Below are 8,328 nucleotides of genomic sequence, written 5' to 3'. Positions count from 1 at the left end.
TCCGCCCTCCTGCAGCGGTGTTACCCTCGCTGCGGTGGGAAGCCTGCCTCGGCCGCTTGCTGTCCACAAGCAAACAAACAAACAAACAAACAAGAAGCCTGTAGGCAAAAAAGCATAGTCCAAAGTGATGACAAAAGTGAGCTGCACGCTCTGAAGTGATAGAGTTGCCTTAAAACTCCAGGGGCTTTGCCCTGCCCCCAGTGGAAAAGTTCTGCTGGTGTGTAGTCTTCGCTTCAGTCACAGCTGGAACTCCTAAAATGTCCTCAAGTCCATCGGCACCAGTGCTGGAAGCTTGCTCTCTCTAAATGAAAATAAAAATGTTGTGATTTTTACAGCCAGCCCAGGACCTTGAGCTTCGAGAAATGCGGCTGGGTTGTGTGAGTTGTGCTGTGACGCCCCTGGCTGGCATTGCTTGGCTGTGTATTTCTGGTCTTCTCAAGGAGCTTCGCCGTCAGCTGCTAGCAGCTCCAGCACTGGCCTGACTGCTGCTGAGTGCCAAGAAGGAGTTTGCCTCGCCAGCCTAGGGTTGTTCGTGCTTTCCCTATAGGTTCCCAAAATTATGTTTGCCAAGATTTCTGGTACGAATTTTGTCACTTTTGATTTTGTTATCGCTCCTGTGCAAACGTGTCATGACTGACAGTACAAGCTGACCTAGGCTGCAGTGCTGGCTGGATTCCCGATTAGCTTGAAGCTTGGACAGATGTGGTTCGGAGGCGCTGATCCCAAGAAGGACCGAGCTAGAAATCAGGCGCTTCATTCTGGGACTGAAAGACGTGAAAGACGTTAGTGCGCTGAAAAAGAAAAACATTGCTTGTTGTTTGAATTTTTCTCATGTGTTCAGAAAGGCGAGGCCAGTATTGGCAAATCTGACTTCATCATCAGGTGCTCCTCCAGAGTGGCAAGAACCTGAATTTCCAGATGAGAAGCTGAGTATGAGGCCAGAATTGGGGAGGCTTCTCACCCGCAGTGGCAGGTAGCCTGCTGTGAAAGAAGAGGCCCGGGACCAGGGGGCCGTAGGGATCCTAACTCTCAGCAGAAATTGGAACCTGGGTGTAAAGCAGTTGCTTTAAATTCTATCTAGGAAAAAAAAAAACAAAACAGTCGTGCCAGGAGAAGGAGGAAAGCACTTGGAAGTTCTGAGTTGCAGCACCCCATGATGTGATCCCTGGTAAATGACGGTGGTGACCTCCCTCAGTGTCAGGCTGCCCTGAAGAATCAAGTTGTACCAGACACTCCCATTTTTGCAGTCAGAAAAACAATGCTTATCATTTTAACTATTTGGAAAATAATTTATTTTTTTTTAAGACTAGTTCTTCTTGTGTGCTGTCTAGAGAAGGTGTAATTCTTGATAAAGAAATCTTAAAAAATCCAAAGGGAAATAGTAACTGGTATATAACATAGCAGCCCCTCTCTGCAGCGAAAGAAGTGGGATTTGATGTGTTCCATAAGCAGATGCTGACCAACCACTGTGCAAATCCAGAATACTGGCACCGCCCTACAAAACCTTCCACAGGACAGATCCACTTAATCTCAGAAACCTCTTTTTATGCCACAGCAGTTGTGATTTTTTTGGCCCTCTATATTTATCTGAGCTTTGGAGAGGACTTGGCGCTTTCTCAGCAGCTGACCATAGGCTCTGAACATTTTTCCTGAAGGAGGTCAGGAAAAGTATTGCAGGCAAGCCTTCCTGCCTTTGGCCCAGCGTGTTAGTTTTGGTGGCCTTACATCTGCGTTCTTCGTTAAACATGTCTGGTTATGCTTAATGTCATACCTGTCAGTAGTCCGACTCAGTCCCCCAATATCAGCAGGCTCTTCCCACTGTCACATTCAAATGACCTTGAAAAATTTGTCCACCAAGGAGCCTAGGAAAAACCTTAATGGAAAGGAAAGGAATCTTTGCCACTGCGAAGCTGGCAAAGGTGCTGCTAAATTTTCTGTCCACAGCTGGTTCACAAGGATGGGGTACCACACACTTATTGCTGGCTGTGTCGTTGCGTTGTTTATTCATAAAATTGTCACCGATCCTAGGCGGATCCAGAGTCTGTCCTGCCCTGATCTGAGGTGAAGCTGTTGTGAAGGGACCAACAGCTGAAGAGAGAATTGAATTTTCTTCCTTTCTACATGCCTGAACTCGATGCATTCACTCCCTCATTTAAAGCACGTACAAGGTCAGAGTGAGACTGTGGGATATGTAAAGTAGGGAGTAAAGAAGTTAAAGCAGTGAAAGCAGAGTGATTACTGCTTCCAAGCCTGGTCCTCAAATGGTCCCTAAAGCACCCTCATAAATAGAGTTAATGGAGAGAGAAGATGGAGGAGACTTATAGACTCCGGTGGCTTTGTTCTGGTAGCATATGCCATCTTGCCCCAAGGAGACCACTTTGGCGGTCCTGAAAAGGCAGGAAAACTTTCTGCCAGGCACTCTGCTCTCCCATCTCTCAGCCTCCTCTCATGACGAGTTTGCTACTCTGTCCCCAGCCTGCTGGACGATGTTGCTTCTGTTGCATGTCTGTCTTGAGCAAAAATTATCAGCTTGGTGAAGTGGCTTTGCTGCGTGTTGTAAGCTGGTGTATTAAATTAATGCATTTGTTTACACTTAGAATGCCTAAAGCAGGCACATTTGTTATTTCAAAACATTCTTAATTGACAAAACCAGGCAATCAGTTGTTCACAAAGTAGTTCACAAGAGAGCTGTGAAGGAGTGCGGCTCCAGAGCCTGACGCTATGGCAAGGGAGCCATAGCGCTCCTAGAAAAGAGCTCTTGTGACATGGAATAGTGGTGTGAGAGTGCACAGCTGGCTCACAGCAAAGGACATTTTCTCTCCTAGGATTCAGGAAAGCAGAAACTGTTGGAAGCCCCAAATGGAGAACTTCAGTGAAAAACAGTACTGCCAGACGGAGAATTGTGGCCTACAGGTGCAAGCATAGAGCGAGACTGATTAGCGAAACCAAGCAGGAGAGAGACAGAGGCAGCCCAACACCCTGTTTGAAAAACCACAGAGTTTTCACTTTCTGATCCTGCTGGAATGAAATATGCTCCAGGATGAGGAGGAAAGCAATATTTGGAATATTTGTCCTGAAGGAAAGGACGAACTGTCCTTCCATTTGGTTTACTTTTATGTGGTAAGGCTGGAGAGCCTGTCACTTCTCCTAAGCCTCCTGTGAAGAGGGAGTGAGGGCCCAACTGTCTACCTCAGCAGTTATTTTTGGTGCTAGGAATTAAAACCAGGATCTAACAGGTTTCTACAGTACCTTAAAAAAGTTGGTTTTGCCTGGTTTCTACTGCGTACAGCCAATCCCGTATCTGGCTGCAATACCACCCAGAAAGCAGCCAAAAAAGAAAAATCATGGGTTTCTTATTTAAGCACTTGGGTTTTCTTATGGTCTTTCTCCTGTATTTGTGAAATCCCACAGAAGCTGGATGAACTGACATGTTAATGTGCTTTTAAAATAAGGGTTTCAAGTTGAGAGGTTAACAAGCTGCACTGTAGTCCATGAAGGAAATGACCATTAAATACAAAGTGTAAAAAGGGTTTCTCTTCATTAAGCCAGATTTCTCTCTTAGATGCCAGAAAATAAGTTAGTTTTCCATGTCTCCCTTCCAAGAAGGTTGGGATTCATCTGTGGCAGATTAATTTACCAGCAGAAGTGCGAAGTTGATCAGCAAGTCTATGTGTGTTAGGTCTCGCATCTCTATGTAACCTGCACCGCTCACGTGTGCCCCAAGGCCTCGATCACTCAGTGTAGTGCACTCCATGTACTACAACGCTCTCCCATCCCACAGCCTAGTTTCCCTTCCCTTGCTAATCAGGGCAGTGAAGGTTTGGGAGCAATCGGGGGGTATAAACCCAGGAGTGGCTTCCAGTCCCCTGGTCTTGCACACAGGTCATGTCTCTGTCCTTACCGGTACAGGACAGCTGCTCACAATGCATTGACAATTGTTGCAGATAATCCTCTTTTTACACCACCTCACCGTAAGTTGTTCAGTTGTCTTCTGCCTCATCAGCCGAGTCAATGATCCAGCTTAAGGGTTTGCTGAATGGGGTGGAAAAAAATTCCAGGGCACACAACGCAAAGCAATGGCTGTGTTCTCCCTGACATTGGAAGCCAGTCAGAAGGACTTTTGTACTGGCAGACCTAAGGGGTATCTGTCCTGCAGCCAGCAGAAAACCAGTGTCGACTCCCTAGCAAGTGCCCTGGCTAATTTGACAGAAATGCAGTCCTGGGCCTGTATCCAATCTGGATCAAATGAGATACAGTAACACACAGATCTGGTATCAATTATTATGAAGCCACAGCCTGTTGACCAAACTAGACTTGCTTTTACTTTTGTTCCTCAGCTTTACTAGATTTTACTGTCTATTTAGTTGCAGATCTAAATTTCTGTTTCTGCAGCCTTGAGGCCACATGGAAGTGCTTTAGCAGTTACGCATCAGCTGTGTTAGAAGGGCTGTCTCAGAAGCCTTCTGGTTGTACCTTTAAGACTGCTTGATGAACTCTTTTAAAAAATCCTGGGAATTTATGTTGTAGAGTCAATACAAACTGAAGTGCCAGAACTTTCAGGTGGGTTTCAGTATTAAAATGCTGACAAAGTGGGTTTAACTGAGTTAAACAAGTGGAAGGACTTCTCGGTGGAGGAAGAAAAAGGTGCAGTGACAACAGCAGATGGAGCTATTGGAAACTTCAAATGTGTTCATCCTGGTGGGGATGCAAAATATTCTCTGTGCAAAGCTGAAGAACCTGCACCTGGTATGTGTTATTTCCTACTACTAATGCTCCTACTACACATACACTCCAGAACATTATCAACACTGTTCTCTGATACCCAATAGTTTAGTACCGGCCTGTTTTCTATAGTTTGAATTAAAAGAAAAATTAGTTTCTTATAAAAACTAAACATGAACTATCCAGTATTTTGATAGTTTATGTCCAATTCAAACTGTAAAGCAAGAATAGCTCGTTATAATTATACTTTAAAATCTAGGAAATGAAACAAGGTTTTCTTTAAGTTGATAGTGTTATTGTAACCTCAAATATCTGAAGATAAAAACAACATAAGGTCCATGGAGGAAGCAGATATTTTTATTTAACTGTTAAGAGTCAGCAAACTCAGAGAGGCTTCCAGGTGCACAAACCTTTCTTGAGGTTTGAAATGGAAGTCACAGGTTTCAAGCTTTGTACAAGTTGGAAACAAGTGCTCTGAGTTTAATTTAATTAATGAGGAGCAGAGCAAGGTGGTAAAGTGATTGGCCTCCAGGGGACAGGTAGAGAGGGAAAGGCAATGATTAGCTATGGAATCTTTAGAAGTGAGCTGTGGGTGGTGTTAGAAAGGGATGCACAGGGAAATGCCAGGTCAGAGAGGCCAGCTGATTTTAAAAGAATTTTCATGATAAGCCTTTGTAATTGAGCTACAGGGAAATATTGCAGTTTATTGTGGAGACAGTATCAGTAAGAAGTGTTGCACAGTACTTGAGAATACATTGAGCTTTTCCTTGTGTTTCATCACTTGTATTGGTAATTTTATTCTGCAGAATGAAGCTAAATAACCACTATGCAATCGTATTTGAGTGCTCAAACACAATTCTGAACAGTTATCCCATTTATAGGGAACAAGAAATGCTTCCCCGAGAAAGAAAGAAGAGCAAAGGAAGCACGTGAGTGTGCTTAGACAGCGGAGTCAGCGGAAGGTTTTGGACAAATGCTTTGCCAACAAATCACCTAACAGAAACTGTTGGGTTAGTCTGGGTATCTTGCATCACCGTTTCAGCTGGACCTGTGGTACGAAGCCACACATTAGAGATACAGTCTTCACCAGTTAAAAATACCACTTAGCAAAACAAGTGAAGCAGAAGCCTAGGTCATATGTTTCTTATGTTGTTACCTTCTTTTCTTGTCACTGAATTTGTAATCACACTCAATAACTAGATATTTTGTTGTATAACCACTCATATCTTTAGATATATAATGCAGACTAGAATTAAATTATTAATTAGTCATCCATAAACATTTTCAAGGTAGCTTCTGATGTTTAAGAAATGAAGCAGTTCACGCTAAGTCATGGATCCTCAATGCTCTCAACCTGGAGGACCTTTCACATTGAGTAGTACTGTAAAGTATGATAAAAGTGGAAACAAATAAGGATGTTAATAGCATAGAAGTCAAAATGCAGACCAAGCCCTGACAGCATCCTTTTATGTACTCATTTTGCTTTATTGGCTAAAGGATCAGTTTCCTTTTAACTTAATTTAAAACAGACTTTCTCCCGCCTGAGTGAAAAGTTTTTATTGAGGTTTTTGAGTAACTGCTGATGTAGGAGTCTGACAGAAATAAAACAAATGGCAGTACATCATTTGTAACCCCTGACTTGTTTGTTTTTTAATGTAGAGTGTAATAAATGAGAACATAGATTCATTTGTCCTGGTAACACACCTTGTACTTCCAGAGAGACCAGTTCGCTCCATGAGTCCAAAATTAGAAGGTAACAACCTCTTTGATATTTTAAAGTTGAAATGCATTTACCAGTTATTTAGAAAATACAAAAGACACCGGCATCCAAAGGAGCTCCCACAAACTGGAGTTGATGCCCAAAGGATACATATAGATTCTATACATATGCAATGTGTATGAGTATGACAGGATTTATATATGGTCTGTCAACCTTCCTGTGAATAATGCTTGCTATAAACAGTGTCACAGTATGTCACGTACGATGGCTTTCAAAGTAAATGGCAGCAGTACCCTCAAGATTTGCTTGAATTTCTTCAGTGTCACCGGCATTTTGTAAGATCAGACATGCCTCTGTCCTTCTAGAAGTACATTTTTTGCAAGTAGATAAAGATTTCCTGACTCTCTCAAATGTTGTGTGAATATTTTGCTATTACTCTCATTCAGTCTTTTTCCCTGCCCCCTCCTTGCAAAAAGCACATGCAAGTGAAAGCTAGCTACTCCTAAAACCTGATGGGTTTAGAAATTTCATGCACAGTTATTTAGAATTAACAGTTATTATTTAAGTATTCTCATTCCTATTGCACACATGAATATGTGGAGGGCATAATGCAAATATCACATTAAAGACCTCCCTCACTATATAAAAATTAAGACACACCGTAACAGGAAGTTTTAGCATTATTGTTCTGGCTATGAGATCTGTAAATCATGTCCATATGCTTAAAAAGCAAGTCATGCTGAACACAGTAATAAAAGGCATTTCAAACTTCAAAGAGAACGTTCCTCTGCTCAATAACCTTCCCTCTGAGAAGGTCATTTAGTCATAGGTTAAGAGCTAATGACATCAGTCAAAAAGCAGATCTGCTATGAATTTTACATACCTCATTTAAGTCTTCTGAATTGTTATATTAAATCTTTGTTATTAAATTCTGATGTATCAATATGAAAGATAGCATAAAGCATTCCTATTTTGAAGTCTGTTGAATATTTTAAAATGGGTGGAAGAATACGGAATTTCTCAAATAAAATAACTATGAGGTTTTATAAATACTCATCAAATTCTAATTATCTGCTCGTGTTTCCATCTCCACCCAGAGCCTCCTTTTAGTCGTGGTTTTCCAGGTAAAGGATTTATGGCTGTGCCATGGTGTTAGCAATATCCAGGTCTTCCTGGGGCTGTGGCAATGAAGATCATCACGCAGTACTGGCATTTACAGCGTGTGCTTAAACTCTCGGGCTTTTCCACATAGCATTTCAGTGAGTGTTACAAATATGCAGTATATGCTCTAGCATTGGTCATTTTCTAATCATACAGGAGAGCGAGATGGAAAAGAGCAGCACCCTGCAATGCAGAGACTAGCACGGGGCCTTAGGAGAAGGTGATCTGCTAGGAGGGGAATTTACTGCAAAGGAAAGAAGCTGTAAGATCCCTTTGCTGCAAACACAGTAGTGCACGAGTGCAGCCCAAAAAGTAGGTGGGTCAAGGCTTCAGAAGGTGGAATTGCCTTGTATCTACAGGAGCCAACAGGAGGGGAAGGGTGGCCAATGCTCATATTCAAGCAGTTAGTTCTGCACATGGAAGTGCTAACCTGGGTGTCTCTGCTTTCCTGCCCAGGACAGTGCCATGCATGAGGTGAAGCGGGAGGGGGTGGATCCATCGCAGTGAGTTGCAGGGGAAAGCTACAGGACTGCAGCACTGTCCTGGTGTGTGTGGCGTCCCCAAGTATGGGACACCGGCAAGAGGCGTCCCCTTCCCTTGCCAGCCCTGGCACGGTGTGGGTGTTCTCCTCCACCTCGTTTTGTGACCTGGTGGGCCAGAGGCTGCTGAATGCTGCCTGACCTGACAGATGGATGGGGTAGTGAAGAGAGAAGGAGTTCCGTGAG

The sequence above is a fragment of the Egretta garzetta genome, unplaced genomic scaffold (genome assembly GCF_000687185.1).
Source record: "Egretta garzetta isolate BGI_Z169 unplaced genomic scaffold, ASM68718v1 scaffold445, whole genome shotgun sequence".
NCBI lineage: Eukaryota > Metazoa > Chordata > Aves > Pelecaniformes > Ardeidae > Egretta > Egretta garzetta.
Note: the sequence above shows the minus strand (reverse complement) of the source record.